Raw genomic sequence first — 14945 nt, 5'->3', positions numbered from 1 at the left:
AAAAGTTCCTGAAGGTTATGCCAGGTTAGGCTACCTATCCAATCTATCCCCTTTACGTATATGTATGGGTGTACTGCATATTCTGCCGTTTTATTGTGGTTATTCGTGTTTTTGTTGTTGCTGTTATGGTTCTTGTAGTGTCTTGGAAAACTTTTTATATAGTGACCTAACACTGCAGAATAAACGTAGACCTATTCATAAAATACTTACGATGCCTTCCTACCAGAGCCTTTATGTTCATAGAAATGCTAACAACAGCCTTGCATTTAATGTTACCCCTTTCGTAAATATATTTTCTTCATAATTTATTGAGAACAGTTCGATACTTGTGTGTCAGCCTGAGACAGTGATCGGTCTATGTGTCCCATCGGCTACATGCCCACAAGTTTACTTTTATTCCTTGTGGTATAAGGGGCGTTACAATTACTATGTGTATGTGCACGTGCTTATACGTGTATATTCCACTGTATGCATATGTATTATAAGTCATGGAGTTGAAGCTACTATATTAAATAAAAGCTACTTTATTTCTGATAGATACGGGTATAAAACTATTTGCAATAAGAAATTGACTTGCAGGCTTATGCCCTGTCATTGCCTCAAATTGTAAGGATCTGATGTGTCATTACCTAAAAATATAATAAATTGACGCTTGGGTGTATACCTTGTCATTGCCTGAAAAATATGCAGGCCTAATCTTTCAGTTAATGTGGTCCATGTGGGACTGATTACGTAGGCCAACACAGATTAAAAAAGCAAGTTGCTTGTGTATTTAGGCTGTGCATGATAAAAAAAAAGATGCACAGACAGAATGATCCAAGATCGTCATAATGATATATATCTTAATATGGATACTATCTTTCATCGGAGATGTCAATTGCATACCTCACAACTCTGGGAACTCAAGTCTGTGGTGTCATCACTCATGCACGGAACTCAACGTTGCCGACAGATTCGAATCTGTACTGGTAATCATATGGACGGTTAATTAGTGTGACATCATTCCACTTTCGAGAGCTAGCCAATCATAGGCGAGCAGTTGTCGGGGCTTAGCTGCAAAGCTAGGTGGACTCTGCTATAGTTCTCTCTCTCTGAATCACAATATGTGAACATTCCGTAAAGGACTTGGCGTAACATGAGTTTGACGAACGTTTCCATAACCTTCCTTCTAGTATATGTAGTTTTTTTTAGAGTTTTTTAAAATATATGTATATATATATATATATATATATATATATATGTGTGTATGTGTGTGTGTGTGTGTGTGTGTGTGTGTGTGTGTGTGTGTGTATAATAAAAGGAGCCCATAAAAACAGTAAACAAAATATAAAGAAAGAAAGTACTGTATTTCAGAAACAGCTGTCTCTCTCCTTAGGTAGGTAAGGAAAGAGAAGAATTTACAGAAAATGCGGTATTTATACCAAGAGGATGGATCTTTTGGTATAAATACCACCGTTCCCGTAACTCTTCTCACTTCTTACCTACCTGAATAGATAGAGCTGTCTCTGGAATATAGTCCTTTCTTTCTACATTTTGGTGTTTTTTTGGGTTCCTTTTATTAGATGAAATTTTGTTGGAACAGAACATATATATATATATATATATATATATTATATATATATATATATATATATATATATATATATACTGGTTGCAGTTGAATTCCATCTAATAAAAGGAACCCCCCCCAAAAAACACCAAAATGTAGAAAGTACTATATTCCAGAGGACTGCAGTCTCTGAAATATAGTACTTTTTTCTCTATATTTTGGTGTTTTTTATGGGCTCCTTTTATTATATATATATATATATATATATATTAATTATATATATATGCATACATACACACACACACACACAACACACACACACACACACATATATATATATATATATACATACATACGTATATAATCTTATGATGTATAATGCAACTATGCTCATATGAGCTATAAAGCTTTATGCATGCAGTTCTGAAGTTCCCTCTAAAATGAAATTAATTCTTCAAGATCAGAATGTAAGCGAATTAGTTTTCTGTACCACTTCTTTCACCTCCTACCTACTTTTTCTCTTTTTCCTCAGACTTTGACTTCAATAAGAGCACTGGGTTTGCTGTCCCGTCGACCAATGCGTAGCACGATTTGAATTTGGTCAGCCAGAACTAATGTCTATATCATCATCATCATGATCATCATCATCAGGGTTTATCTTTGGAGGCTCTCCTATCGACTCTCACTCGGTTACCAAGCGGATCCCTTTTACTTGTCAGAAAAAGTTTATAATATATAATGAATATCATGAAATTGTTTGGAATATGCTGTCGAATACCTAACTTCTTGTCGTCTAAAATAAACGAAAATGATATTGACGATAAACCTTTTTTTTAGCGTGGATATTCTCTTATTTACATATAGTAATGACTTGCAATACACGATTTAATTCATTTGGTTTCACTGGACAAGACAGGCTATAAGCAGGGAGAGGGGATGGGTCGTTGTATGATTCGATTAAATTTTAATTCGTTTTCTGTGATGTGCCATATTTTGTAAATCATCTGAATACTGATCCCATTTATGTTCCTGGTATCAGATCATTCATGGCATTGACGAAGCTGGAGTACTACCGAGAATTCGTACTATTGTTTCCCCCGATTTTGATTTCTAATGGCCCCAGACTTTAATTCAGCCATACGTGTAGCCAGTGCGTCAGCTGTTTGATGATAACTATAACTACGGCGCCATATTATTATGCCGGTATGTGTATTATACGAATGTCTGACGTTCTTTTTTCATTTGCAATGTTTTAATTTTTTCAGTCTTGGTTGCGTATGTGGTTTTCTGGAACTTAAGAAGAATAATAAGTAAACTGCCGTAGACTAGCAGGTCGTGAGAGAGCGTAGCTTGGCGTGAGAAATCCTCCTCGTTTACTCCCTTCCCCCGTTTCCTCATACTTCCCCTCCCCCCTAACGACCACAGATGATCGGAGGGAATTCAACCTTGCGTCAGTCTGGCGTGGGCCATTCTGTTGGGAGGGTTTCTGTGCTGGCCCTTCGTGATATTAGCTCGTTGAAAGGGAAAATAGATTTAATTGGAGTATGTAACTCCAGAGTGCCATTTTAAAGTTCTGTTACCATCTGGAATATCATAAGAATTGTGTATCCCCAACGAATTTGTCGTTAACTTACGATATGAAAGGAGAGATTGGATGGTGGTGAGTTGTCAGATTCCCCGTCTCTCTCGCTCACCACTCGAGGCGTCTCTCAGTTGAGGGAATCTTTGGTGGTTCCTTTTTGGTACCGGTGTGTCGGAAACGTGTGCTTATAACATACTTGACCTTATAAATCTTTCGTGTTGGATTTTCGGTGCTGAAAGGCCCTGTCGTTTAGTGGATTACGTCGTGATATCATCGCCAGAGTAAGGTACGTAAAGAAAATTCTATTTGTAATGGTTGTGGGTGAGTCATTAGCGTTCGTTCGTGTTCCATATCTCTTCGCTCTTTAGGTTGCCGCATCTCGCTCGGTCCTCTCCAACGGTCGACTGTCAGTTCCTCTTTAAGGGAGGTTTGCACCCATCAGGGTTTAATAGATTTTCGATATGAATGTGTATATTTTTTTCCGGGGGTACGTAAGGAATGATGACGAGAAGTACATGTAAAATTCTGCCGTTTTCTTTTTTCTTTTCAGTTTGATTTTTGTCACAGGTTCAATCGAAATGTTGTAGCCATAGACCTAGGAATACTGTCTACCTTAGGTAGTCTTGTCTTAAAATTGCAGCATAGTATTACTTATGTTTGGTTTATTTAAACTTGAAATCAGTCAGTTCATTGTTAAGATTTTCTTTGATGATGTAGTCTACTGAAGGTTTATCGATACTGTACCCTAATATTAACTTCGAAATATGGAAGCGAGGAAATTTGGCATCAGCGCAGCTTTGTAATTTGTGTTGCAAGTCTTGCCGAATCGGGTAGATTTACGTCTAAGCCTATACGTAGTTTACAAATCCCGCTGTAAGTATGTTGAAATATAATGCAGATTAAACTTTGTGATAATAACCCACTGACCTCGGAAATAAATGCGAGAATTATATGGTAAAGGAGTTATGGTTTTTTTCTTGTTTCAGACTCATTTAGTGGCTTGGATTATTTTCTTTCACGTTACAATTTATGGTCGTGAAATTGATGGTACACCTTTATATTTATACTTACGTAGCTAGCAGTGCGAAGTATCGATGTGCTGTGATAAACATGAGCATGTTACCTTCAGAGAACATTGGTTCTAACCGTGAACATTGGACATACTATATTAATTAAATGTTTAGCGTACTCACGCATATTATTCAAGTCTGAATTTAGGGGATGCACTAAAGTATGATTAGTTGTAATCTTGAAATCTATTAGAGGTTTTAAATCCCCGTATTTTTCCGATGATTTTGTTACGCTCATGAAGATACGGACTATGGTGCTTTCACGATCTTATTCAGGCTTTGAGTTTTTTGCCATGGCTACTAGATTAATCTAGGTTCAGCTGGACTGTTACGGTTTGCTCTAAGTTTGTTTTAATTTATAATTGTGCTATATAGGCTGGTAGTAAAATACCATTGCAATCCAGCTTTGCATGGCATACAAGTGAGTGATGCGCATTGTCTGTTCAGGCAAAACATGGCTACGAATAGTGGGCCGTTTAGGAATTTCCTAGACATAAGTTAAAATGGGTGAGTAATGTTAGTTAATGGATTTAATGGTTAAATCTTGTTAACATTAAATTTTCTTTCTCGATTAAGTTTCCGTAGTTTGGCCGGTTTGCAGGATATATTAGTGGACTGCCCAAATCAAACTTCGCTATCTGAGGAAGATATAGAGAGCTTATTATAATATTAGTATTTGTTTCCTATTTGAAGAGGAACGTTTTAGGGGTCAGGTAATACCAAAGTAATGCAGGATTTCACATTCTAGGAATTGCTGGTTTGAACATATAACTAAACCTATTGACTCCGTATTGCAGTTATTAACCTTACAGGTTTCTTATGGATAGACGGCAATGAAGTCATTGATACTCCAAAAAGGTGGAGGTTCTTCATGAACACAAGACTAGAGTCACCGCCACTTTCATCCTCTTTTCCTCAAGTCAAAAATGGTTGACAGCAAAAGCCGCTCTGCTCTTCTTGCTCTAGCGTGTTTACTCGTGTGTTTGAGTATATAGTATATATTAGTTTGCAGTTCTGTTTTTTATCTTCAGTAGTTTTGCCATAAGATAAACGGGCAAAGCCTATAGAATTATATATAAGAAGAGTGTAAGTATAAAAGTAAAAACAATATTCATTACATTAAATTATATGTATCATGCCGTCTTTGTTTAGATATCGTTGAAAATGTGCCGCAAGGGTTCGGCTTAACGGACACTGAACACTTGTACCCTGTTATTGTCATTCCCTAATGACTCATAAGCACACACACACACACACACACACACATGCTTGCACGCAAGCACACGCACACATTACAGCCTGCTTTCCGAGTAAGAGCCCCTGCTCGCATACCTAATGCCAACTTAATCATAAACATCAAAGCAACAACACATTAAATTATATATATATATATATTTATATATAATATATATATATATATTATATATATATATATAGGAACGTTATGAATATATAATTAAAGGCAAAAGCCATGAAGGAAAGCGAAACGGAGTACTGCGAGGCCTTTCGACTCAATGTCCTTTACTTAGCAGCCTGTTAAGTAAAGGACATTGAGTCGAAAGGCCTCACAGTACTCGTTCGTTTCACTTTCCTTCGTGGCTTTTGCCTTTATTTAGATATTTATCACGCTCCAGAAGGTTGTGATTCAGTTCTATATATATATATATATATATATATATATATATATATATATATATATATATATATATTACGTTTTGAAGTTAGAGCGAATTTCATTGGCCAGACATCAGTATCAAATGATGTTTAACGTTAACATTTTATTTCGAATAACCGTAATATGCACTTTAACAGTGTTAAATGAAAATGTCTATTCGTAGTACTTTACGAGGAAAATTGACATAGGCCACTAAAATGACAGTATACCCATCAGTATACTGCAAGTTATTATTTTTTAGTTTTTTCTTTTGTCAGTATATCATACAACACCATTCTGTCTTTTGCTCCGAGCCACTGTAAGTTTAGAGGCAGTGTTGTGTCACAAGCAAGTGTGATGTAGTAATGATTAATTATTTACTTTTTCACTTTGATGTCTGCTCCGTTTCCGTTAGGTAAAATAAAAAGAAAATTTACCCACACTTGAGGTTTATGCGCAATATTACTACGTTTTGTTCGTTCATCTGTCAAAGCTCCACTGCAGCGGTCGTATTTGCGTTCTTTATCTGAATTTTTGGTTTGTAGAGGTTATTTGGATTCCATCCAGTGTTTTATATTTTAGCTGTTTACTGCGAAACTTTGATATTGGTAACTGACGTATTCAAGTTTTTACTCTAAAGTGTGTTCTCACTTGTTTATTGCTGCCATTAAATTAACTATTTACATCTACAGCCAAAAGGAATGAAAGTTACGGACTGGTCTATTACAGGAGCAACAGTGCGTGCCAGCACAAGAATGGCTCAGTCTAAAACTATAAGTTTTAAAATTAGGGGCATATGCTGTACTATCAGGAACCGTCGGTATTGCTCATCACCCTATGGTCAGAAAGCATAAATAACAGCGTATGAAGTTTCACTTTCTATTCATGCCTATTGAAGGCGTTATGACTAGAGTCACACACCAACTGCCCAGATCTTTTGATAGTGTATGGGCCATATCACGTGCGGTGTCTGTGTCAGAGAGAAAGTTTGTTGATACAATCTAGATAAGGGTCCGTCGTGACCAGTAATCGTGGGCTTTTCTCTTGCTGAGGGTTTAATGTCAAACTGCATTGTTGCGTATTGGAACCATCTGGGTTTATTGCGCTCAAGCTAGATTTTCACAGGTAGCCAATGTTGGCATGTAATAATAGCAAAGGGTGAGCTCCAGTAAAGTTAGCAAAGTTACATAGCTAGGCTAATGCGATAGCTGTGTAGTTGTGAGGGAAAAGGTTAATTTGTGAACATAAAGCTCACGCATGCTACTGAAAATGCCAACAGCATTTTATTTATTTTCTTTTAATTATGTCCTTTATTTATTTATTGCTTTCACATTACAATACATTCATGTCCTTTATGTGTTTATATGTTTGTGTATGATTATATATATACATATATATAGTATATATTTATCTGTTCCTCCATTTTTTCATTTTTCTTTGGAATGTCGGCAAAACGCTATAACCGGCATGGTGTTGGGATATTGTGTCAGGAAATGAGATGAACCCTCAAATTTGTATAGAAATGAAAAACTAATATTAGAATTTCGCTTGTAAACCCTCTGGATTTTGATAGTTGTTTACATTGAAAAATGCCGCATTTTATATCTTCCGAAACTAGATCTGTTGAAAAGCAAGGTTTTATTTTATGGGGTTCTTAGCGTTGAGTAGTACGAATCAGTTCGGAAACTGGAAAAGCAGATATATTAGGTTGACCGTTGAACGTTTAAGGAACTATTTACAGTGACAATTTTTTCAGTGCGTTGTTGGTTTCCGCGTTAGTAAGATACTCCTTTATCACTGTCACCATTGAACCCTTACTTAGCAAAATATCTCTCCTGACAAGGCTAATCATCCTGTATGCCTCACGGGTTGTTGCAGTTATTTTGCTGGATGTTATTTAATTCTATTTACGGTGAGATTTTTAGAGTATTGTTGGAAGAGGCATCCATCCTAACTTCATGCACAAAAACTCTCCCTGGTTATTCATTCAGAGCTGTAATTTTAAATTATGTCATACCCGTTTAATAGATATAATATTTTTTAAGTAATTGTTAGATTTGTTTCCTTCCTTGTAGAAGGAATGTTTTTCTTTTGTATTTTCATCTTGGTGTCAGTTAGCCCGACTGAGTCCTGTTGTCATCACAAGGAACTGTAGATTTGAAAGTTTTAGTGGTGGACAAAGCGATAGACTCTCAATGAAAAGTCTGTAGAGCTGAGAATGACTTTGTCTGAATTTTGTTCGCGTCTCAGATTGTTATAGTTTGAACTTATAAAGGTTTTAAATTGCAACCCATTTTTGGGCGGGGGTCAGCTAGCTGTTAATAGAAGAGTCTTTGCTCTAATGTATTTTGCGATTAAACCATCTTACGGTCGGATAGATTATCGTTTCTCCCATAAATTAAATAATATTTTGTTGACGTCTCCAGAATTCAGGTGTACCGGCTTTATTTTTCATTCCCTTGTATTTATATATTTATTACTTTTTCTTATAACCTGTCTCTCTCTGCATGCTGATTTTTCCCTCTTAGGTTTATGGCCTTTTGAATCTCTCCCCGACGGTGTCTTGCTGAAGATTTTAAGGAAGAAACAAAAACATAAGCTTGTAAGAAAAGAAAAATATAAAAATAGCCTTCTTTTTCCAGTGGAGCCTTCAGTATCATTTTCCGGATTTTTTCCTCTGTTGTAACTACAAAAAACAATTTAAAAAAAACATGACAATCGTGTCAAAACGACGACAAGAAAAGACCCGTGAAAGCACGACGTCCTCCTCACTGTGTCTGCTGGAGGGGATTTGTCGGCAGATGCAGCAAGATTATTTTTTGGCTATATAAAGTTTGATTCGTTTTCAGATGGTTATTGGATTTCTAACATTTAACATTTCATTATTAGGTAATGACAGGTTGCAAGCAAATCATTTTTTTATAACATGAACAGAGAGTTATTAACCATTGTTCGATGTGGGTTAGCGAGTCACATGCAGAAAACACACACGACCGAATTGGTCGAGGTTATTAACTCATTTGATTCTGCTGCCGGTGTTACCGCAGGGTCCTGTACTGTATTCCAATATGGCAATGTGGTGTTTTTTGCTAGAGAATAGTGTCTGCTTTGATCATTGCTTCTCATTTTGTGCCATTCGCGAGTGTAAAATCTTCTGTAACGCCTTCCATCTGACCTCAACTTGAATAATTTGTGGTGCACTGTCTACCTATCAAACTAGAACTCTACCTATGTCTGTCTGTATAATGCGATCGTAAGAAGTTTATCCAGGGGGTATAGTAGCATTGCTGGTAAATTGATAATGTACGTGTGTGTATTACATATTTATCGTGTGTATCTGTATGGAATTCTAGAATGACTATAAATAAAGAAGATTGGTCTCGCATATTGTGTAATAATGTTTATCGTCATTTGGAAATAAAAAAACACTGTATAACAAATAGGTAAGTTTGCGTTCGTTTGGAAGTACACTAAGTTATCAGTACCTCAGTACATGAGCTTCTCTTGTTAGTTTGGGCGTACTACAATAAGCTACTATTTGATTTAGACACTTTACTATTGTTTATATAAGATTATGACCCAACTTGATGAACAAAAGAGAGCCCTTGTCATGTTCTCCTGAATTTTCTTGAAAATGATTTGGTCCCCATAGCGCTCTCTGGGGGTATCCAGGAAACTCTTAATATATACCTAATAAGGAAGGGAACTCCCATTCTGTACTGTGTTGGGGCAGACAACGTGCAAAAAGAGTGAAGCGTATGCTAACTGTGGCGATAAATATGGAGACGGCGGGGTGAGTTGGCTGTACGCCGTGAGAGGTAGAAAACCTGTTTGTGCTTTTGCAGCTTGCGTCTGAGGTGAGAGGCTTACAAAGCATCTCACATCTTCCTTGCCCTTTCTTTCTCCTTGGACCTTTCTCTCTCTCTCTCTCTCTCTCTCTCTTTCTCTCTCCTTCACTTTGACTTCGACATATAGTTTTTGAAGGATAGTTGGATACATGGTTGTCAATTGTCATTTTCTTCGATCAATGAAATTTGTCGGCGAAGAAATGACCGAGTTATTGAAGAAGAAAAAACTGTTTTGGTGTCAGTTAATCTTTCTAATATTGTACCTATTTCGGAAGATTGGTGGTTTGCGTCGTCAGATTCTTCTTCAAAGAAAATAATAACGCAAGGTCAGCTGCGGTGCTGAGGAGGATTCCCATCTGTTCAAACTCTCGACAGTCTTCCTTTCTTCCCTCTCCCATCGGCCAGTATCCTTTAGATAAGCTTCCCTGGGTATACCTGGGTATCCCTCCCACATGTAGCGGGTCGCCTGAAGGTTCTCCAGGCGTCATGGGTACGGGAGGTCGGTGGCGTCTGTGGATCATAAACGACAAACTTAGGCGGGAGTTCGTGTTGGTGGCATTTCCGCTGTTTTGTTGGGAAAAGTCTTTCTTGTCTCCCCGTCACTTCCGTGCTCATTAGTTTATGATTCTTTCGGAGTAGGCTGCACCTTTCTCCTTGAGCGTTGCCTCATTAGCATTAGGTGGTAGTTGCTTACAAGGTTCATTGTGGTACAATAATTTCAGAGAGTTATCGCTTTACCCACCTATGCATATTCCTTTTATTTTACCAGGAAGCCCGTAAAAATTGTTACTGATTAGGAGGAATGTATGTTTCATGCGTACTTCTTCCAAGATTTGTGATCAGTATACATCTACCCTGTTGAATCATTGTGTTATTCTTCCCTTGTCTTTCCTACATTGTCGAGCTTTTATATGTCGGTACAACTCTCTTGAAGACTTCCGAAAACTATGTATTTATTTATAGGTATATATATTATATATATATGTGTATATATATATATATATATATATTATATATACATATATATATATTATATATATATATATATACTATGTATATATTTGTGTGTGTATGTAATGTATATGTATGTATGTATGTATGTATATTATAGTTTTTGGCTGTTTTTTCGATGGATGTCCATTTTTATGTTAATGTGTATGGTAATTACCACAGTGACGTTGCCATGGAAGTGAAAATATAAAACATACAAGGCGTGTTGCTAATTTTAAATCAGCGCTAGTTAGGTCTGACTCACAATGGGCAAGTAATTTTCGATGGCGCCATAATTCAGTTATGATATGCTTTTCATTGCGTTGATTAATACAGTAAGGCTGAGAGTGAGATGACGGAGCCATGCTGTTTTCCCATCTTTTTAATGTTAATTGTTTTTAAAGTTCTCAGTTTGTCGTAAGGTTCATTTTGGTCCTAGCTTTGCTTGTGAACCGATCATTTGTATATAATTATATTCGATTTCTAAGGCATATTGCAATATCGCAGTGACCTACCCATTGTTTATGCCGCTCATCAGCAACCTCTAAATGGCGAAGAATTTTACATAAATAATGCCACTGCCTATAAATCTCTAGATGCTGAAACACTGAAGTGAAATGTACATGAAAACGAGACTGTTGACAAAGGGTTGACTCGAAAACATTTCACAGCGGAACGTGGAGCCTTTGTCCGTAGCGTCCATATTTAGTGTCATTTATGACTAACTCCGGGTAATGTTACTTTAGTCAGGTGTAAAGTGTAAACAGGTTTTTTACAGGATCTAGTAGCTGCTACTGATATGTATAAGTTCGTAGGTATGGGTTTCTTGCCTTGTCTAAGAATGTTTCATATATATATATATATATATATATATATATATATATATATATATATATATATATATATATACATTTTCATGAAATCTAAATCAAATATTTATATTTTACTAATGTGTAAATCAGAAAGCAACTGCTTTCATTTGTTGCTTCCATATAATAATCGCCGCCTTTGTTTCAAGTATTTTAGGAAATGTAGGGGAACCTTGGTATTCGTTACGTTCTAAATGACTGAGAGACTTCCGGTCATGTCCCTGAATTGATTTTGTCTAGTTATGATAACTGTAATTATGTGTAGTTTTGCACGGATGACATTTTATTTATTAAACTAATTCCTTCATAATAATTTAGAGTATTTCATTTCTTGCTCTTTGATTACAATGCTTTGACGTGGGAGCGGTAGCCAGACGCAGTGAAAATGAAGATATTGGTCAAGGATGCACAGGAAGTCTCTCTATGAGTGAGTGAATAGTTAATTTGCGTAGGAGTTCCTACGAGACGGAAGGACTCCGCCTACAGACGGTAATCTAGCACAGCAACCCAGTCTGTATATACTGTGTTTGTCTTGAGTCATTATCGTCTATGCCGCTAATGCAAGTTGCGACCTTAATTTGGTTTTGCCGCATCCTGTTTTGTAAACACTTGCCTCCGATGTTTTTTCTAAAGGGTAATGACGAGAATATCATTATATTAACGGTTTATTTTTGTCCTTTGAAAGCTCACAAAGGAATTCTCTGAATATCCTGAGGATTGTGGACAACATGAGCTTACTCGCCTTGACCCTATTGGCCTCGCAAACTCGACACCCCTCCCTCCCCCCTTCCTGGTTTTTTTTTTTTTTTTTTTTCTCTCTCTCTCTTGGGTTGGGGGTTGGGGAATTGGGTGCTGCCTTGAAGGGCAAGCCCATTGATGCCTGTGCTGTACTTGTGAGAGGCTTGGCGGGGTAACAATTTCAATGGTCCATCACTTATACTATATATCATTTGAGTAAATGCTCTGACGGACTACTAAAGTAGCCTTTGATATTGACAAGTTCGGCAACAAATGTTAAGCTTTCTACAGTTAATCTCTCTCTCTCTCTCTCTCTCTCTCTCTCTCTCTCTCTCTCTCATATATATATATATATATATATATATATATATATATATACTATATATTATATATATGTGTGTATGTGTGTGTATGTACACACACACACACACACACACACACACACAAACACACACACACATATATATATATAATATTATATATATATATATATATATATATATATATATATATATATATATATATATATTATACTGGTATATACATATAATTGTAATAGCCGCAATGCCCTCTGTATCTGGTAAAAAGTGACCAGCAGATTCTACGTATTGATATATATATATATATATATATATATATATATATATATATATATATATATAATACTCTCATAGGTACATACTACGTACCAGGATATTGCAAGATGCAGGTTGAAGGTTGTTATGGCACGTCCCTTTATGCAAAAGGGGTCATTGACCATCTCATTGCCTAGCCATTACCTCCTGGACGGGATCATTTCCCACGTCAAGGGATTTTTGGAACTATCTGCAGCGCCCTGACCTTTTCGTTTCGTTCGGGTTAATTCCTTCTTTATGACCACACGAAATCTCTTGGGTCTTTGGTATTTTCTGCGGGCTTCATCCTATCATCGGAACCTACTGTATATAGCATACATTTGTTTCATGTGAGCCGACTTATATACTCTTATGCTACTAAAGATCATTTGTAAGGATTCTGTCGATGTGGTGAATGGGTTCGGTGATATTATTTCCCTGAATTTTCACTCCTTTTATTAAAGTTTGTAGACATTTTAATTTTGATATACGTTTGGGATATAGTTTGTCTTGCGGCAGAAAAATGATTTACAGACCATTTTTTTTTCAGTGTTGATTAGAGGCAGGGGTTGTACATGGTCAGTATAGGTAATCTATTTCATAGATTATTCATTTCACTGATAGAGATGTGAATCCGAAATTTGGTGTAGTAAAAATTTGACATACTTTTGACTTTTGGTAATGGGAATTGTACGGCCGATTTGATATGTCTATAGGCAGTGTCGTCGATCAGCAAGTTGGAAGTCTTCAGTAAGTGATAAGTAGCTAACGGAGTCTCAGTATTTCAGTGGCTATTTATCATGCATGTACTCAGAATTTTACTAACCTTTCAGTTCACAAATGTCGTTTGGTTTTACGAAGAACAGATTATTATCGCCGGGCGATCTTCGTGGATTGGGAAGAGGCCGCCAAATAGTCTTCGGCTATCCTCAGAATTTGAGGAACTCCCCAGTGGTGAATCCCTCCGACCACTCCACTAATCACCATAGGAATGTTACGAGACGGCATCTCTCTCTTTTCTTCTGCGCCTCCACCTGTTTTCTCCCCCACCCCTCCCTTTAAGGTCTCTTGGATTTTTATGTTTGAATGCCTCCCTTAGCTTTATCTGGTTCTATTTTTCTTTCGTCGGTGCCTTAGTGGATGCAGTGAGGGTCTTGAGTGGATGTTTTCTTTTTGTTATCGTTTGCTTATTGCCGAACAACATCTTAGTTTTAAGAGTTTTAGCGATAAGTGTATTACATATATATCTATGTATGTATGTGTATTTATATAATATAAAGTGTACACGCACACAAATGTACACACACACACACACCACACACATATATATATATATATATATATATATATATATATATATAAATTAAACAATTTAAACCATTGTCAGAGGTTGTCATCAGTATTTCTGTTTAGTCTTTTACCGGTGTGTAGGCTGTATTAAGTAAACTATACTGTGTGTGCGAGTGAGTGTTTGTGTTTCTCCCGTCTTGACTTTGGTATTCCATATTGTAGCCAAAATAGAGTAGTAAGATTTTGTAATAGGAGAGTATTTAAAAAAATCCTTCTTACATCAAAATTACTTAACTGAAATGCAATTTATATCGTCCATTACAAGCAAGAGCTCCCTCATATTACTTCCGAGAAAAATCTTTATCTTTAAAGTTTGAGAATTATATGGTCCACTGCCTGAAGTTCTGTGTCATTTGCAATCACTTTTAATCTTAAACTTTTTTCTAATGCACTCCAGTGTTTATTTTGTTTTTGTTGAGAATATCTTCAAGTTCTATTTTTTTATTGATGTGCACCATCAGTTAGCTTACGATTCACAAAGAATAAAAACGAGATTTGAGGATTTAATTTTAGTTCACAGACCGTTTCGAAATAGTATCCCTTCTGCCCTTCATAGTGATCTTGGTTTCCCTGGTCTCGCTCGGTGGTATGCTATAGTATCGGTTTCTCTCTGTAAAAGACGGATTATCGTGTTCGTGGCTAGCTGGAGAACTCCATCGCGGATATAATTTTCATGGAGGC

Source organism: Macrobrachium nipponense, chromosome 1 (assembly GCF_015104395.2).
Source record: "Macrobrachium nipponense isolate FS-2020 chromosome 1, ASM1510439v2, whole genome shotgun sequence".
Taxonomy (NCBI): domain Eukaryota; kingdom Metazoa; phylum Arthropoda; class Malacostraca; order Decapoda; family Palaemonidae; genus Macrobrachium; species Macrobrachium nipponense.
The sequence above is the reverse complement of the archived record's forward strand: the minus strand, read 5'-3'. Positions refer to the sequence as shown.